We start from the raw sequence: 18,704 nt of genomic DNA, 5'->3' as shown, positions 1-18,704 counted from the left end.
ATAACTCGTAGGGTAAGTATTGCCTCACGTGTTCCAATATTTCTACGGAATCCAAACTGATCTTCCCGGAGGTCGGCTTCTACTAGTTTTTCCATTCGTCTGTAAAGAATTCGCGTTAGTATTTTGCTGTTGTGGCTTATTAAACTGATTGTTCAGTAATTTTCACATCTGTCAACACCTGCTTTCTTTGGGATTGGAATTATGATATTCGCCATAATGTCAGTCAGAAGTTGCAGTGAAACTATAAAAGAAACAAAAAAGGTAAAGATAAGGTTTAATGGTATCCTGGGCAGCCATTAGGTCAGCTGGTTTACGTGTGACACAGTCACTCGAACATCTGAACTAAAATGAAACGTTTGACAGGTGAGAATAAGAAAACAATGGCACTTTAAATAAAACTACAGTACTTGCTGGAGCGCCGTCTCGCCCGCAATAAGCGTTACAGCCCCCCTGGCTAAGCACATTCGGTTGCTGCGCCATTCAAGTCCGAATCGGCTCCGGCGCACTTGCGACCCGAAAGGCCCAACTGGACTGCAGATGCGTCCCTTTTATGCATTCCTGGAGAGGCGGCCTGGACGGATGCTCTTCGATCGCCACAGATGTGCGACGTGGAAAAGCCCCCTAGTTCCATCGATATCCGCTCCTAGTTGCATATTTAAACCTCAGGATAGCATTTTTTAACAGCGCCGCACCAGGCCCTGTGCTCTTGTTTTCTATTTGGTTCCTGGCGCAGCCACGCGATGGCGCAGCGGTTTCTCCCTGGCGGCCTATTCAATTTGCCACCCACGCGCCCTTTCCAAATATTTGACTTCAATCCATCGATTGTTCCGGTATTAACTGGTTATCACCAGCCAGCAAATTAATTAACTACTATCCAAACACAATTATCACATTCCACAAACAATACGTTGTGGTCACACCAGTTTACAAACCTCTCTGGCGCTCGGAAGTACTGTGAGCTGTGAGATCTCATTTCCACCGTGAGCTCTTTTAGACTGCTACATCTATGTTTACAGTGCTTACTGGCTGGCTGAGAGACAGCGAGTTTACCTGAGCAACATGGCTCGTTTTCCTAGGTGCTTCATTTAACTAACGAAGACCGTTCAGGAAGTAAAATCAGCACTTAAGTTACCAGTAATTTAGGCATAGCTTTTAGAGTAAACAAACAAATTAAAAAAATGTGATGTTAGGTCATCTACCCTGTTCCGATTTATCACTCCACCTCCTCCTGAGACGTCTTACATTGTGTCTTCCGAACAGAATGTAACGTAGAACTAGTTTAGATAGGCTATTTTCATGATACATTGATAGGCGTTTGACCGATTTATTACGATGGACATTGAATTTTGCTCCTACATAAAAGCGAATGGTTCGTTTACGATATTCCTACATAATTTAAGATCTATTTCGCAGCAGGTATTAGCGGCGTTTGGAAACGTCACTTCTGTTGCTGCGTTTTAACATGTGTCTTACCTCCATACATAAAAGATTGGACAGCCATTTTTTTATTCAGTTATATTAGCATTTCTCTTCTGCAGCCTCTCACCAGCGGCCTACCTAATTTGATAAAACATTCCAGAAAAATCTGCAACCTTATCCTTAAGCACTCATTCTTGATTTCCTGAGCAACTACACTTTACTTACTGGAAGAGTGTGACCTGTTCGCGTATCACGTTAACGGTATCGAAATTTCTCGAATCAATTTTTGCTCTTGAAATATCATGATCTTGGGTTCGGCTAACGATAATTTAGTTTTTATTTAACAGCAGTTTAGTGGAAGAGATAAAAACGTTTCAACATGGCATCACCTGAGATCACTAAAATATCTGTTGATATAAGGATATCCATTATCTTCTTCTGACGTAGATGAATGTCTGTAAGCAGGCCTACCTTTCCTTTCCATATTCGAAGGGGTGGAGAGTGAAGAGTTGATAGTGTAAGGAGGAAACCTCAAAATTCAGCTAAGGAATTTCTTTTGGGAGTTTGTTTTACACAACTGCTGCAGACATAACCACAGAATCTATGCAACACGATTGCCGCGAGACTTCAATCAGAAATATGTGCAAGTACGATGCGAATCAACCACACACTCCAGTGGCACCAAAACTGAAACACAATCTGCATTAATGCAGGAAAAATGCGATAAGCAGCTGGTCTTGATCATGAAATCTTGAGCTCTCTCTCTCTCTCTCTCACACACACACACACACACACACACACACACACACACACACATATATATATATATATATATATATATATATATATATATATATATATATATATAGTGTGAACCTAGTATTATTAAATAAAAGAAACACTAATTTTATATAAAAACTTTTCACCCAACGACAACAAACAACTCTAAACACTGAGTTATAACAACTTATACACAGCTCGTGGTCTTGCGGTAGCGTTCTCGCTTCCCACTCACTGGGTCCCGGGTTTGATTCCTGCCTCGATATTGACCGGGTGTTGTTGTGTCCTCTTCATAATCATCATCAGAATTCATCCCCATTACGGTCGGAGGAAGACAATGGGAAACCACCTCCGCTATCGCTCCTCGGAGTATGGGACCTCATCATCATCATCACACATAACATAACCAAATCAATGATAACCTAAGACGTAACCGAAACACTTTCCTTATTTAGCAAGGCAACTATAAAAATTTAACAAATTACAAGTGAAAACACCATCAAAGGCTTACAGTCCTGCAACAAGGGCAAATTGAACAGTTAACTGAGGTCCACAGGTCACGGTAAATAAAAAGTTCAAACGTTTGTTTCAAAAAGTCCCTGACCGGGTTAATTCTTCTTCGATCTTCTATCCACTGCGTGGTGAACGAAAGAGAGCATTGTAATAGCGGATAATATCCTCGCGAATAGCCCGAACCTTCAGACGACTATATTTGTGGTCTGGGGACTCCTTAGTCGTCCCTAGCGCGTGTCCTTCAACGGTACTTCAACCTGATAAAATACAAAACAAAGTCTCATTCATAGGATCAAAACTCAAGGCAGTTCCTTCTCTGTTTCAGTGGCACCCCTCGAATCATGGTGGCTAGTTAGATTCGTGCTCCTCCGAGGAATACACACTAAGAGAGCTTGAGACTGTGGATGCAGCGTTCTCATCTCCGAACAGCAGCGGGTGCTGCGCCCTCTAGCATTCGTTGTAGCGGAAAATTCTTCGCTCTCCCCCTTTTGAGAAGAAAACATCCTGAGAGGGGAAACTTTCTAGAGAGTTCCCACTGCTTCAGAATACTTCTTTTCAATAACCAAGTTTAATCAGACGCATATCAACTCGATACGTTTTGGAGATAGCTAAGATTTTAACCAAGACGTTAACTGGGGTGAAAATTTTGACCAACAATGTGTGCCAATTACTTTCTAGAGGCTTTAGTTAGGGTCGAACTGTACCGAGGAACAGACACAAAACTCTAGTAAAGTCTGTCTGGCTCTGGGTTCCTAAATTTTTAATAAAGGCGACATCTGAAAAGTCGAACTCTGTAGGATACGTTCCCCATCTACACAACAGCCTCTGTTATGCAAGTCGATCGTTAACAGACTATAGGTTTGATATTCAGGATGACCCAGTGGTGAATGCTCAGTGTTCAAGGGTATGGCAGGAGCGATCATTCGATGAGAAAAAGTCTGGAAAACATGTGCTCCGAAACGTAAATCTTAAGAGCAATGATCACTTGCGTACCTTCGCTGCTCCGAAACACCTCTCTTCTACAGGACAAGTGCTTTATGCCTCTCAAGTTATGCGTTTTAGGGCCAATGTGTACTGGACCTGTTTTCCTTTGTTTTCTTCCATACTATCTAATACGGGATGCAAAGAGCTTGTAATAGAAGAAATTCATTGCACAGTATCAGATGAAGAGGTACTCGTAGCTCTTTATGTATGCATTTTAGAACGCATGTTTATTAGTTATTTTTGTCTTCGAATAGTCTCACCAGCCATGGGCCTGAGTATTGACCCTGTAGGTGAATTAGTGGGATAAGAAAACATTAGTCTATCCAGAGCGGCCCCATGGATCTCACGAACGAAGAAAATGGTTCAAATGGCTCTGAGCACTATGGGACTTAACATCTAAACCTACTAACCTAAGGACAACACACAACACCCAGCCATCACAAGGCAGAGTAAATCCCTGACCCCGCCGGGAATCGAACCCGGGAACCCGGGCGCGGTCTCACGAACGACCCCCCCCATGTGGTGCAGTAGTGTACTGACACTAAACAAGTACTACACGTGTTGTTGCTTGACAAGTGAGAGAGTTATTACTCTAGTGATCACACTACTTCAGCCTCTGATAATAAAGTCCGGTGAAAGAGCGCTAACATTAACTTAGATGAATTATGACCTACAGTTACGTTACTGTCCGTCGAAATAGTCACCTCCCATAACTACGCACCGCTGGGGTCTGCGATACATGTCCTGGAAACTTTGCACGAAGACTTTCTTCGATATAGCGCTTAAGAGCCACGTGACGCTTCGTTGGAAGTCAGGAGTATCATTAAATCTCTTCCCCTTCAAAGCGAGTTTGAGCCGGTGGAAAAAGAAGAAGCCTGGCGAATTGAGATCCAGTGAGTATGGTGGGTGTTCAAGTTGCACCACCTCCTTTTTTGCCAGGAACTATTTGACGGTATTGGCTGCGTTGCCGTGAACACAAAACCAGGAATCTTGTTGTGCTTACTGGGGTCGTACCCTGCATAGGCGTTTCATAAAACGGGTCAAAATTTCAACGTACTGTGCAGCGTTCATCGCTGTTTCCTCGGGTAGAAATTCCTTGTGGATAATGCCTTGACTAGTGAAAAAGGTGATGGGCATCGTTTTAATGCCTTATTTTTCTGCTGACCTTTTTCCAACGAAGTGATACCGGAGAACGCCGTTCCATATTTTGCCTTTCATTTCAGTGCCGTACCGGGGTCACCAGATTTCATCCTCAGTGACAATGCCGTTGAAAACATTGGTTGTCGCATCCACCGTTTCGACAAAATCCTGTGAAGCTTTTAAACGTGCGTGCTTCTGATCGTCAGTCAAGTGATGTGACACAAGACGACAACACGTTTTCCACTTCCCTAATTCCTGGGTAATTATTTGTCGCACGGATTCACTGTTCATGTGCAGTTCATCCGCTTTCATGTGCACAGTTAATCGACGGTCGCTCGTGGTTAATGTCCTCACTTTATCAATGTTTTCGTCGCTGGCCGCTGTCGCCGGTTGTCCGCTATGGGGATTGTCAGAAACACTTCACCAGCCTCCTCGAAAACGGGAGAACCACACACACTTCATGGACAGTGCTTGATCCCCATAAACATGTACCAGCATTGGATCCACTTCTTTCAGTGTCTTGTCAAGCTCAAAACAAAACTTTTAATTTATCCTTTGCTCGTTCGTTGTGCTGTTGGTAGTTCAGAATCAACGCACTAAACAACCACTTCGCCCAACAGGTATAACACGGAACGCACACGATGCTCACCTGAACTATGGTTGGGACAGGTTGTTCACATCGGCGGCTACGCAGGAGTAGTAGTGTGAGTCGCCAGTGTTGCCCGATCTACCGTTCTCACTTCATTAACCGAACTTCATTGTCATCCTCAGTGACAATACTGTTCAAGAAATTGGGTGTCGCATCCAACGTATAAAGACTTTAATTTAGCAGATCCAATGTAGTTGAAAATAAATTATGTTCAGAAAAATCTTTTTCCAAATTAATCATGTCCAGAATTTAATTATAATTCTTAATGTAACTCTTTCTAATGATAAATAGTAAATGCTTTCCTTATGACATAATATTAGTGTAGTTTGAAAACAAGAATCCCTGTTTGCAGTTGACATTTGTGATTAAAATCTGTGACGATTTTCGTGGATTTGTTTTACAATACGACTTCACATGAACTTAGGATTTCTAGTAATCTGTAAAAAGAATACTCTTCCTCTTTGAAATGATGCTAAAACTCTGGTTTCTCTGTTACTGTTTATTCACTTAATACAGCATCTGGCATTTCCTAGTGACTTTGCTTTACAGTAAATAACTTAAGCGAAATTCGCATGAGTCTTGCCTTGTACGAACATAATTTGATAAGAAAATCATACCGCTAACTGACAGTCGTAAGTCTTTGCTGGACATTCCCATATCATATTCTTATATATACAATTGCATCGACCGAGCGAGGTGGCGCAGTGGTAAGGCACTGGACTCGCATTCGGGAGGACGACGGTTCAATCCCGCGTCCGGCCATCCTGAATTAGGTTTTCCGTGATTTCCCTAAATCACTGCAGGTAAATGCCGGGATGGTTCCTCTGAAAGGGCACGGCTGACTTCCTTCCCCATCCTTCCGTACACCGATGAGACCGATGAGCACGCTGTCTGGTCTCCTTCCCCAAACAACCAACCAACCAATTGCATCGTCTCTTCCGTGTAGCATATACAAAACAGCAAATATGTGCATTATGTATAATTTAATCGTCAAACTGACCTTGTCTTATAAATGGTTCTTCAAATACTTAATTTTTCTTCTCTTAGCGATTCTATTTTTTAATAAAAACTAAATTGAAATTTAAAATTTGTTTGATTCTGCTGGTGATATCACCAAGATGCAATTTCTGTTTTACTAATTACTTAATGCTAAATGGGTAGTGAAAAGGACATTGCTGCTGTTTTATTCTCCAATAATATCTATTTGTAACATCACCAGTAACGAATCCCTCTTAATTGGCTTTCGGTGACTCTTTGACTATACAGCGATTACACTTAAAGACAGGCACCTGCTATTCATTAACTTACTTTAAATATGCTGAAGTCATCTTTTGTTTTAATATTTCGATAGGATTATTGTCTGCAGTGATCCCATTCTGAATTTATGAAGTAGGCTGTTTCTGTTTTATATATTACGCTGATACATCTGCTTCCCTTTCCATCTGCTCAGTATTCTTTAGTTTCATTTATTGCTATAACAGTGCTACAAAATTTCTCCAGATAACCAGGATCCATGACCTCATTAATCTTTGCGAGAATGACTAAAACCATTATTAGCTCCATATCATTTTATACGTTGAGTCTTAGATACATGTACCACACGTGCCTGTAAGAATTTTGCTTCGTTAGTAGTAGCCATTCAAATTAAAATTGTATAAACACAAACCTTTTCTCCGTCCACACCCTCAAAAGTAGTATAAAGCCCCTTTTTATCTGAACGACAGCATCACTTACATAACAGTAGTTACATAAGTTCAATTAAAAGTTAGCACTTTGTTGACCTTAAGATACGATTATAGTACAATTTACAAATATGTCAGTGCATTCAGTCATTTATTAGCTTGTAAATCTGTCATATTGATAACTGATTACTGATAGACGATTATTTACTGGAGTAATTTCAGGAGTTACACATCAACAGCAGCATCTTTATAACACAAAATACATGTATGACTAGTAATATGTAGCTTACAGTGTCTGTGATAGTGGTTTATAGACATGTGATTTTTTAATTCATTGTTATGAGATTTGCATTATGTGTAATGTTCTCTAGTATGTAACAATGACAATATATCTCAATATTCAGTTAATAACACGATTATATGGTTTATATATAAATGAATATAATCAGCATAATGAATCAGTTTAGGAAGAAATATACAGTTCTCATTGACAATTGCTGTAAATTCAATGATTACTTTAGGTATACATAATGCTACTTCTAATTTGCAATGTTAGCATACCAAAGCAATGAAATGAAATTAAAGAATACTGACGGAATTTTCAACGAATTTTTTGTTCTTCAGATCGAATTGTTCACTTACAATGTATCAGGATGTTTCATTAAATATGTGAAAATTTCTATTTCCTCCAGAATACTTAATAAGCTGCATTTTTCGGCAGAATGTAGCATTGATAGGCATTGTATCATGTCACTGACTCTGTGGATTTGTTGCTTTAAGTGGATACTAATTGAAGACAGGTTCATGCTAGTTAAATTCAGATGTTATCTAAATCTTGCTTTGAACTTTCGTCTTAGAGAAACTCCTGAAGAATAAGAAAGGTCTTCTGTCGCCATCATGTACATGATGCAGTACAACTGTAGTCCTAGATCTGTAGACATCGATTTGGACAGTAAAAGGACTTACAAAATCTGGGATAGCCAATATTGGAGCACTGCTTGCTGCAAACTTGAGAGAATCGAAAGTGGACTGCTAAGTACGGATCACTGAAAAGTACCCCAACAACTTCAAGAGTGCAGCTAAATGAACAAAACTAGGAATGAATTTTCTCAAATAATTTATGATAGAGATAAATCGAGTTAAACTTATTGCGTTCTTGATGAGTTCACATGCCGGCAACTGAACACCCTAAAAAGGAGATTTAATGATGTGCCAGATTAATTTTATGTGGTTTAACAGCGAAGCCTGATTGGTGCAAATGAACCAAAATTTGCCTTAAGTGCTCTATATGTTCCTCATAGGTTTTAATATATTTCACTACGTTATCAAAGTAATTATAAACACACATACACTTACGTCACATAAAACTAACTCTAGTTAACGTGAAAGTACCATGACATCTGTTGACAACCAGTACAATATGATTACACTATAGCGGATTCGGATTTTTGCACAAAGAGCAGCCAAGAGTAAGGTAGGTTAAGGTCTAATATAGTAAGATAATGTGCCTTGGCCAACCTAATGAAACAGTTATGTAGATTATGTAACGATAACCTTTTGATTGAGAGCATGATAATCTACGACTGGCCAATCTGTGACATTACCCCTGATCTAGCACAAAGATTGGTGAAGTGTAAGGGAAGGTAAGTGAACCATTGACACCATCCATAAGTAATTTACCAACAATCTGGTGTAACCCCTTCATTTCGAGAGGGGATAAACGATGTGGTGCATGAGAAACCGCAATGTCATTAGCTAGCTGAATTAGATATTGAATTTTACCAGTAACGCCAATCCTGTAGGTGAAGAAAACCAGAAATTGATTGGGAAGTCTTAAAATTGGTTTTCCCTCCGCTTCTTTCAAATGTGCTGCACCAAATTCGACAGAGTTATCTTGAACGATATGAGCAACTTTGGAGCACTTATGGTCTTATAACCTATAAATACTGACAGCTTGAAATTTGGAATAGAACGTTTTGCTAGAGTAATCTAATTCAAAGGTAGTCCTCACAATAAAATCACTACCCAGAAAAACATTAGTGCACAATGCTCTCCCTTCCTCAAAATTTGCTGGCCATAGCATACCCTTAATCACTACCTTGCACATGGGCGACCAACGTCAAGGTTTCTCTTATCATGGTCCGACCCTGCTCATAAACCAGTCGCAGTAACAGGAATTTACATAGATCCAAGTATGTAAGGTACATCTCATAATCCAAGATGGAAATACTACTCCGTGAATCCACTAGCATACACAAGATCACGATTGATGCTCGTGCACACAAAGCAAATCGTAGGTCACTACTTTCATATCATTTCACACACTAACTTGTTTGTAATGGAAGCATGTGTATATTATTGACGTGGTAATGTATACTTTAAAAGTATTATGCCATCAGGTACAGTCTGAAATGTGTAATCAACACTGTCAAAAATGAAAGAGTCTTCATTGCCCATGTCAATGTATGATGTACGTAAATACCTGTTTCACTTAGCACTCTCACAGAATTTTGTTTAACGACTACTTACATTAAGGGGGAGCGCGCAGTTCATGAAGGAAAGCCACCACGGCCTCATTAACCTTTACACTGCTGCAGAGACGTGCTACCCGCACTCCACGCTGTGCGCGATTTTGTCATCACTTCAGTGCTCTACTGTGCAGACACATGGTGTTCTGACTGCTTTCACACACTTATCATTCAATTTCACAAAACCTATTTAGCCCAAAAATTTGATTTTTACACATCATCTTGACTGATACCTTCCCCCATAAATGACTTAATTCTGTTTCGATGTTCAATGCAGTTATTGTGCAGCATTAAATGTAGTAAAGCATTGCACGAAATTTTGATGAGTTTTCAGAGGTAAAAGTCCACAGCATACACTTTCCGTATGGTCGATTTTAGTTGCCACTAGAAATTTCAAAAAATTACATTCAAACGAAAAAAATTCATTAAGTAAGACACTTCTATATTGCTTTCAAATAAAGAAAATATGAAGCACCGAACAAAATTTGAACTCGGAACGTTTACTTAGCAGCTAAACACTTTAACCATTACGCTAACACAGCTCGTCGTTCAACACAGTTCCTGGAGTACTTTAAAAAGTCACGGAAAATACCGACAAACACTGTACGTATGACTATGAATTACTAACGTTTCGTCGAAGTAAAATAACAAACAAACAATTACCGCTTTTCTTTATTGCGAAAAAGCTGTTGGTGAGAATGAATTTCCTTGCTATAGCCTGAATTAGGAGGCTTATTGCTCTTTGGTTTAAATAATTAAGGGAATAGGAAGCAGTTGGTATAAATAATGCTTTTTCCAAACTTTCTTTTCTAGAAAGTCTGCTATCAAGACATTGCTTTTGTTCAATTACTTTATTTATGACTGAATGTTCCTAAAACTGAAGAGACTCGTCCGTGCTCTGCACTGCAGTCAAGCTCTGGGAACGTCGTTCTCTGTTCATTGGCTGACTTTGTTTTGTGACGACAGATGGGCAGAACGAACCTAAACTCGGCCGCCTTTTTAAATGACGCGCACTTTAGTACATTTCAGCTGCCAATCATCCACCAAATATTCCAATGCCTTGTACATCGGTCATCGGTTACACAAACGTACAGCTGTCAGTTTAAAGACCATCGAACGTTTGCATGTCGCCTTTGTCAAAACAAAATCAAAAAAGTATATTACATCTATGTTACAATATCTGCAGTTAGTGAGATAGAACAGAACATGATTCTTTTTAAGCCATCAGTCATGCGACTAGTTTTGAGGCAGTCCAGCATGATTACATAGTATCACCGATTTCTCATCTCACATACACATAGCTTGACAACCAATCGAAACGTCATGACTACCGCTCGATTCATTTATCAAATCATTGTAAATTACGAACTGTAAACATGAAAACTTAATTACTAAGCAGGTTAACTTGATTGCTGTTTTTGACAAAAAAGTGGCTAAATGAGACCCAGTTGCCCATTTGACGTTGGTTCATTCATCTCGTAAACTGCAAAAAGTTTATATTTCTTTTTAATTTTGCTGCAACCAAAAAATACAATATTTTTTAGCTGTTCGTGATGCTTTCTAACAACTTATGCTGATTCTTAAGATTGTGCTTTGCCACCGACGTATTACATACTTTGAAACAATAAATTTATGGCGTCATGTTCGGAGAATATCGATACAAATAATTTACAAAAGATTGGAAAAACTTGAAGAATCGGGAAAATATAAGAACATATATGGCAATAATGATTTAGCAACTTATCTCAAAAGACTGACTGAAGAAAATAAATTTTCATTTACTACAATTGGCGATTTAGATAAAGCTTTTGACGTTGTTAACTGCAATAAATTCTGGAGTTATGAAACATAAAATATAGTAAAGGAATGTTTATGTACTAGTTGTACAGATATTATATTGCAGTTACATGAGTCAAAGAAATAGAAAGGAACCAGAAAGGAATGAGACAAGGTTGTAGCCTATCATCGATGCTATCCAATCTGTACATTGGTTAAGCAGTAAAGCAAATCGAGAAAGAAACTGGGAAAGAGAATTAAAAACTCCGAAATTTGCCAATGGCATTACCTTTTTGTGAGAAACGGTTAAAACTTAGATCAGTTGAACGGAATGGATAGTGTCTTGAAAAGAGGCTGCACGCTGAATAACATAAAACACGAAACAAGTGTAATGCACAGTTGTCACATCAAAATCAGGATTTGGAAAGGAGACCCTAAAATTATTAGCTGGGTTTTGCTATTAGGTACTAAAGTAACTGACTAAGGGCTAAGTACAGAAAATATAAAATGCTGACCTACAGTAGCAGGAAAAAGATTCATCGGAATAAGAATTTTTTTACATTAAATATAAATTTGTTTGATTAAAAGTTTTTATGAAGATATGCTTCAAGAGTATAGCCCTATGTGTATGGGAAACATGAGGCCTTACTGGTTCAGACTATAAGACGAAATACATTTTAGAATAGTGCTGAAGATTAGTTAGGTAAATGGGACAAGTTATGAAGAGTGGTGAGCTGAAGGTGGAAGGAAAAAATGTATGGCACTGTTTGATTCAAATATGAAGTCGTTTCCTGCGTGATATAATGGAATATCAATTAATCGTCCACTTGGTAATAGTGAAGTCTCAAGCGCGGATGACGAGATTGGGGGGGGGGGGGAGGGGAGGAGGGAGAGAATTGTAGAGGGAGACCATGTTCAAATACAGTAAGCAGCTTCAAATGCATGTAAGTTGCAGATATTATACATCAAAGGTGAGGCTTTTACAGGGCAGTGTAACATGGGGCACTGCATCAAATTAGACTGCAGAGTGAAGTAAACAATAAAATTTTTAATTGGAACTCCCTTTTCATTCCCCACAACGTTTTTATAGTGACTGTATCGAACACGAATGTATGATCAACGAATTCTCTGTGTTTTTGCAAATTGTATCCCCAGTATTCTCATTATTTGTTTCATTATGCATAAAGCATCGATACATGAACGACCTTAGCAGAATCCAATTTGGTTATTCTCCCAGAGGACCTCTTAAATTTTATTCCTTCCTTTGCAAATATTTTGACTCAGATCATAAATCCATGTTCAGTAAACGAATTTGCAAGTAGTTGTACTGAATAGTTTTATTCCGTTATTTTCAACACCGATAAATCTTTTATCTTTGCTAGCATCACACACTTGCAGTCGTATTTTCAGGAGTGTAAAACAATATTTCGAATGTGGTCTGAGCCTGCGATAACAATTACTTTTCTTTTAAATAACTCTTCGAGATAACTTTCTTCCAAGGAAATTTGATGTAAAATCTCTGTGCCCTGTATATTTAAGCTACTTCCTGTTACTTCATTCACGTCAGAGTTGTATTAGAGTTTTTGCGTAATTTTGCTCCAATTGCATGTATTGTGGGAATCTCAGAGAGAGTAGACAAACTTATATTGCAAATAAACTACAGATAATCCAGGAAAATAATTGAAGACGATATACCCAAGGCATATACTGACAAGGAAATACAAGAATATTTAGACTAATTTAAATAAGTGCTAATGGAGGATTTCAGAGTGAAAGCAATCAAAACTAAAATATCTTGGAAGGCTTGTGAGAAAGAAGAGTGTGTTTGTAAATCAAATTGTATAGAGGTTAATAGTTTATGTGGATTACACAGCCAACTCCAAAATGTAACAGAGATGCTCACCGAACTTAAGTTGGAATATCTGGAAGCGGGACAATCCTTTTCTCCGGACACATCGCTAAATTTAGAGACATTGTATTCGAGGAAACCTATACGACGTTTGTGCCGCTACCGTTGTACAGTATGTGACGCGTACAGACCATGAGAATAAGACAGGATAACCGTAGATCACCTACATTGTTAATTTTACATTCTTCTGTCGCTCGGTGCGCTCATGAAATATGAAAGAAACGATGTACCCTACATCACACATATTACAGGGGCTCCGGAATACATACGGAGATGTAGAGTACCAAATTACCGGGGACGCTATGTCATGACGTCAGAGCGAGGACTATTGGACTTTCGGTTTACTGTCACATTATAATACAACAGAAACCTGCTACCTATCAATGATAACGACATCGTAATAAATGCAATATAGCTCTCAGTAACTGCTGTGCGAAACCATTTCATGTAAGAAATCCTTGTACGCAGAGTAGGACGAAAAGGATAAAATCCTTAAAAACTGCTCCACGAAAGCTGATTCGGTAAGGCTGTCGCAACAGATAAGTACCCTATAACAAACAACTCACAAGTAGAAGTATGACTGTTCTAACAAAATATGTTTATCTAGAGCATTGTTGAATTTAGTGTCCTCTCTGTATAGTTTTTCCAGTGAACACTAAAGCGTACCAAACGGATAGGGAGCGGTCTTCAGTAAATAGGCATATATCCACAGCAAACTAACGTTGATAGACACGTGAGAGTATTCGTAACAATGACCTACTCTTTGTAGAAGCATACTTGAGTAAAACAACACTGATGTTCCTCTCACAACTACTAGCAGCATTCCTAAATGTAAAACACGAAATAAATATAATTCCCAACTCGAACTGAGTCTGTGGGAAGTATTTTAGAAAGTTTATCTGTTTTTTATGACCTGTACTTGAATTGCCTCATACTGCAGACTTATAAAAGGAATTCAGATAGCATTCGTATTAAGACTGTACAATAAACAAAGATGTTATGTAATTTCTTCAGATTACGTAAACTTATTATGGCGCCTTATTTTCAACTACGGCTGTCGCTATTTTTTGATGAGTAGTATGTCATTTTTGCTTTTGCATACATAGACAATGTTTTTAGCAGTCTGGCGAGGCTCTGCCATGCTTGAAGTCAGCCGAATATATATCGATAATTTTACGGCTTACCGGGCCATGGTACTAAGATTTGTCTTCCTATAAATGTCACTTTGAAATATGAAATACAAACCTTGTTTTCAATTTTGTTTCATAAAATCAATGTAACACCTCTTGCGAGAGAGGCCACTTAAATTTTATTAATTTATCAATTTATATTATGTTGAGTTTATGACGTAGGATAACCATCTGCATTTTAAAGTCATTTAATTTGTGTAACTTTCCCCAATATCTCTTACTTCCATAGTTTTTCCAAAGATTATTAATTTATTAAAGAAAGGAAGAAAGGACATGGACCAGTTTGAATTTGCGTCATATTTTAAAAGCGGAAATTAGTCCACTTTTAATTTTATTCATCCCGATGTATCGAGAACAATATGGGATTAATATATTAGCTACTATGTATTATGTAATGTGGCGCCAAGGATTTTACCTCGTCACTGGCGTTTCTACTTTGCTGAGGTTGAGTTCACAAAGCACTTTGCTATGAATCGTGAAGAGCAATGTACAACTTGATGTTATATTTTTGCATGAATACTGTGGTTGTACCTGATGTATTAATGATTGTGATTTTCTGTGTAATGAATTGTAAGAAGTGGAAGTAAAATGAGAATCTGTAAAAATCAACAAATAATAGTTCCGTCTTAAGAATATTTTACAAATACTGCAACTTATGTGATACTTCACTAAAATTCGATATCGCTGGAACTATCTCTAACGTCATCAAAACTAAGTTGGCACTTTATAACTGGGAGCTAATCTATTTTAACAAGACGTGCAAACTTATTATTTACGTAAAACTCTATGTATCCGCACGTCATTACAAAGAAAACTGTTAAACTGTTGAATAACAGTTATCCTACCAGACAATCATAAACAACCCAACTGCTTTTCGTTCAGCTAAAATAACGCGTGAAGAGGAAGTTTGGCACTATGGTGTACTAATTCTACGAATCTCATGATGCCACTGTGTTCCACTACAGTTTCTAAACAAATGATCTAACGCTTAAAAAGGTACTGGAGACATGAATAAATGCGTTCTTCTTTTTGCTGTCCTTATGGCGTTCCTTTCACTGGGTTGTAAATTTAATCTGTATCTGGCAGTGTTAGTGGTAGAGGGTAGATTGATTTCCTTACCGTCGCCAACACTTTCTCCCCGTTACGAAATTTGTGTACCCCATGTATCTAAGTGTAATGTTATCTCATGTGTAAGTGAGAGAAAGTTTTCGAAATGTATACGAGTCATGCGGTGCCAGCCCGGCAGTCACTTAGTCCGGAACGTGCCACAAACGCGGCTATGAGTCGAAGAGTACAACAAATAAAAAACTGAAAGTATAGACACTATCTTTAATATTGACAGTCTTGGTTGTAGTTTACACTCTTATTGACAACGTCTTTCGCCTTGGTGGAGCATCTTGTGATTATCTGTAGATTTAACAACATAAGCAGTACTCAGCGATTCTAAGTGTGAATAAGGAATTGCTACTGACCGTAAATTTTTCCTTTTACAACATTTTAAGTAACCATACAGTGTCTCTGTTCTACATGGAAGCAAGCGTCGAATCAAATGAACCTTCAGATAACTAGTCAAAAAACAATATAATATCGTGTGACCACGGGATAGAATCTTAGATTATGCAATTCAACGAAATACACCTCAGTGAAGTCGTGCCAGGAGGTCAGAATAGTGCAATGGTAGGATCACACTCACAAACAAGTGTACCTATAGAAACATAATACAGAAAGACGCCGTCATAACTTAACGGCAGGTGCGTCAAACAGTGGACAGGAATGGAATGAGGCTTGCATACAATGATTGCAGAGAAAACAAGTAAGTAGCGCTCAGAGCAGTTATGTGACTAAGTATATTTAATGCTTACAAAGAGCATCTGAAACGTTTGCATCACTATAATAAAATTAAAAGGTTGCGTTTGCGCACAGCACATTGACTCATAAAGGATATCCTTAAATTACTTCAAATGGATAAAATAATGACACCTGGACCAACTAAGCAAAACAGTACGATAACCAACAAAGACGGGACTCTTGAAGATAACCAGGAACAAAACAAATTCTTAAAACAGCAAACAGGAAGTCTCTTAAAAAGTATGACGACTAATAATGAATCGTTGGTAAAGGGGGGGGGGGGGGGAGGGGCGTGGAGGAGGTCATTACGCATAAGTGTACAGTCGGCGAACAGTACAGTTACTTAAATATTAGCTCACTGTAGGAACCAAGGCTATTATGATTCAATGAAGACAGTTTCTAATTCTTTACATAATTTTTATTATGCTCTATTAGCGGCTTTCCATTTAGCTTTGAGTAAACCCCCATTGATTCATAGGCATTATTCTTTGAAATTTCAGTCTGGGCTTGCTGCTTTATCATGCTGGTTATCATGCTGACGCCCATCTTTGATCGTTATTTTACGAATTTATTTAATTGCGGCTGGTGTTACTGTTTTATCTAATTGGAGTTATTTAAAGGCGCTCAAAGCTGATGTGACTATCTTATCTACTTGGAGTTATTCAAAGATTTCCATTAAGAGCGACTACGTGCTCATTAATAGTAGGCTCCTAATATTATTATAGTGAGTCAACCACCTTTAGATCTCTTTTGTAAACGTTAAATATGACTGTCATGTAACTGGTTTGAACGTCACCTGTGTATGTCCTCTAGAGACATCGTATGCAAGCCTAATTCCATTGCTCACCTGTGTGTCCGTTTGACGCTCCTGATGTGGAGTTATGGCGGCATCTCTGTGTATTTGTTTAAAATCTGTAGAATTATTAGTGAGTGTGCTCCTAACATGGCACTATTCGGGCCTGCTGATACGACTATATTAAGGTGTGTTTCTTTCTAATTTATATTTATTTCAACAAATTCTGTTTCGTGGTCACACGATATTCATATTAGCTATTTTTGATAATGTCTCTGCGAGAGCACCTGGTTCGGTCTAGCACAGAGCCGTTTTATGGTTTTTAAAGGGTTGTAAGAAGAACATTTCGTCAGAAACAGTTCGTTATGCACCCTTATAATCGTGAATGTTAGGAACATGACCTAATTTTTGTTTCCCTTTTATCTCTATAGATAATCTGAAGATGAATCACGAACGCAAAAAGCGTTGTTAATAAAAAATAAATTGCAAAAGAGGCTGAATTCAATTCAAATTTTCTGTATACGGCTATTACACCAGACGGCGTGATGAACTGGAAGATACTTTACACTTTTTTAAATAATTATTTCTAACCGTTGCTGTAGTTGCTGTTTCATTGTCTGTACCGACCATGACTTAATTAACTGACCGAAAAATAGGTGTAATACAGTTCAGATCCTACTAGAGGACAATACTATTATCTCAAACAAATATTGGTTTTGATGAAATTCATTTTAATAGTAGTAAAGAATTAAAAATGCTCTACGCACAGTGGGATATAATTCACCGCATTTATTCTGCTACAATATGTATTCCAAAAGCAGATTTTGTGGTGCCGGAAGCAGACGGGAACGGCTATCAATGTTTTGTGGTGCGCCATTAATATGAAATCAGCCATCTGGCATGGATAAGGTGTTAATTAGCGGTTTGATATTAACTCTCCGCCGATGATTAGCGGACTGCAGTGCACAGATGTAAATACATTTTATTATCGGCATTTATACAATGGAACTGAGGAGATAGTGAGCCAACGGTTTCCAAACTAAACCTGCGAGTAAAAAATTTGGGATTATGAACCAACTGCACTTTCCTCGCCCAATGATGAACATTTTATTGATATTTCTTTGGTGGCTGTTCGGCTGTATGTGTGACCATGTGGTTTAAGAACTTCTAACACTTCAGTCCATCGTACAATATTAATCAGCTCAAGGATTTAACTTCGATGATCCAATATTATTTCTTTGAGTGTTTCATCAGTACTCTATCAGCTAAAAATACTGAATAATCATCCGTTTCGACCTTCGCTGAAACCTTTGCCTAGGAAGCTGTTCTCTCATTAAAATAAGCTTCAGTTAGAATATTTCTGTTGATTTAATAAGAAAATGTTAGGACAACCTACAACATTATCAGGATCAATTAGCAATGTTTACAAAATCCATTTACGAGCAGAGAGAAGTTACAAAATAAAAGTGAGTTTTGGAGATTTCTAATGTGTA

This window comes from Schistocerca gregaria, chromosome 1 (genome assembly GCF_023897955.1).
Source record: "Schistocerca gregaria isolate iqSchGreg1 chromosome 1, iqSchGreg1.2, whole genome shotgun sequence".
Classification (NCBI taxonomy): Eukaryota; Metazoa; Arthropoda; class Insecta; order Orthoptera; family Acrididae; genus Schistocerca; species Schistocerca gregaria.
Note: the sequence above shows the minus strand (reverse complement) of the source record.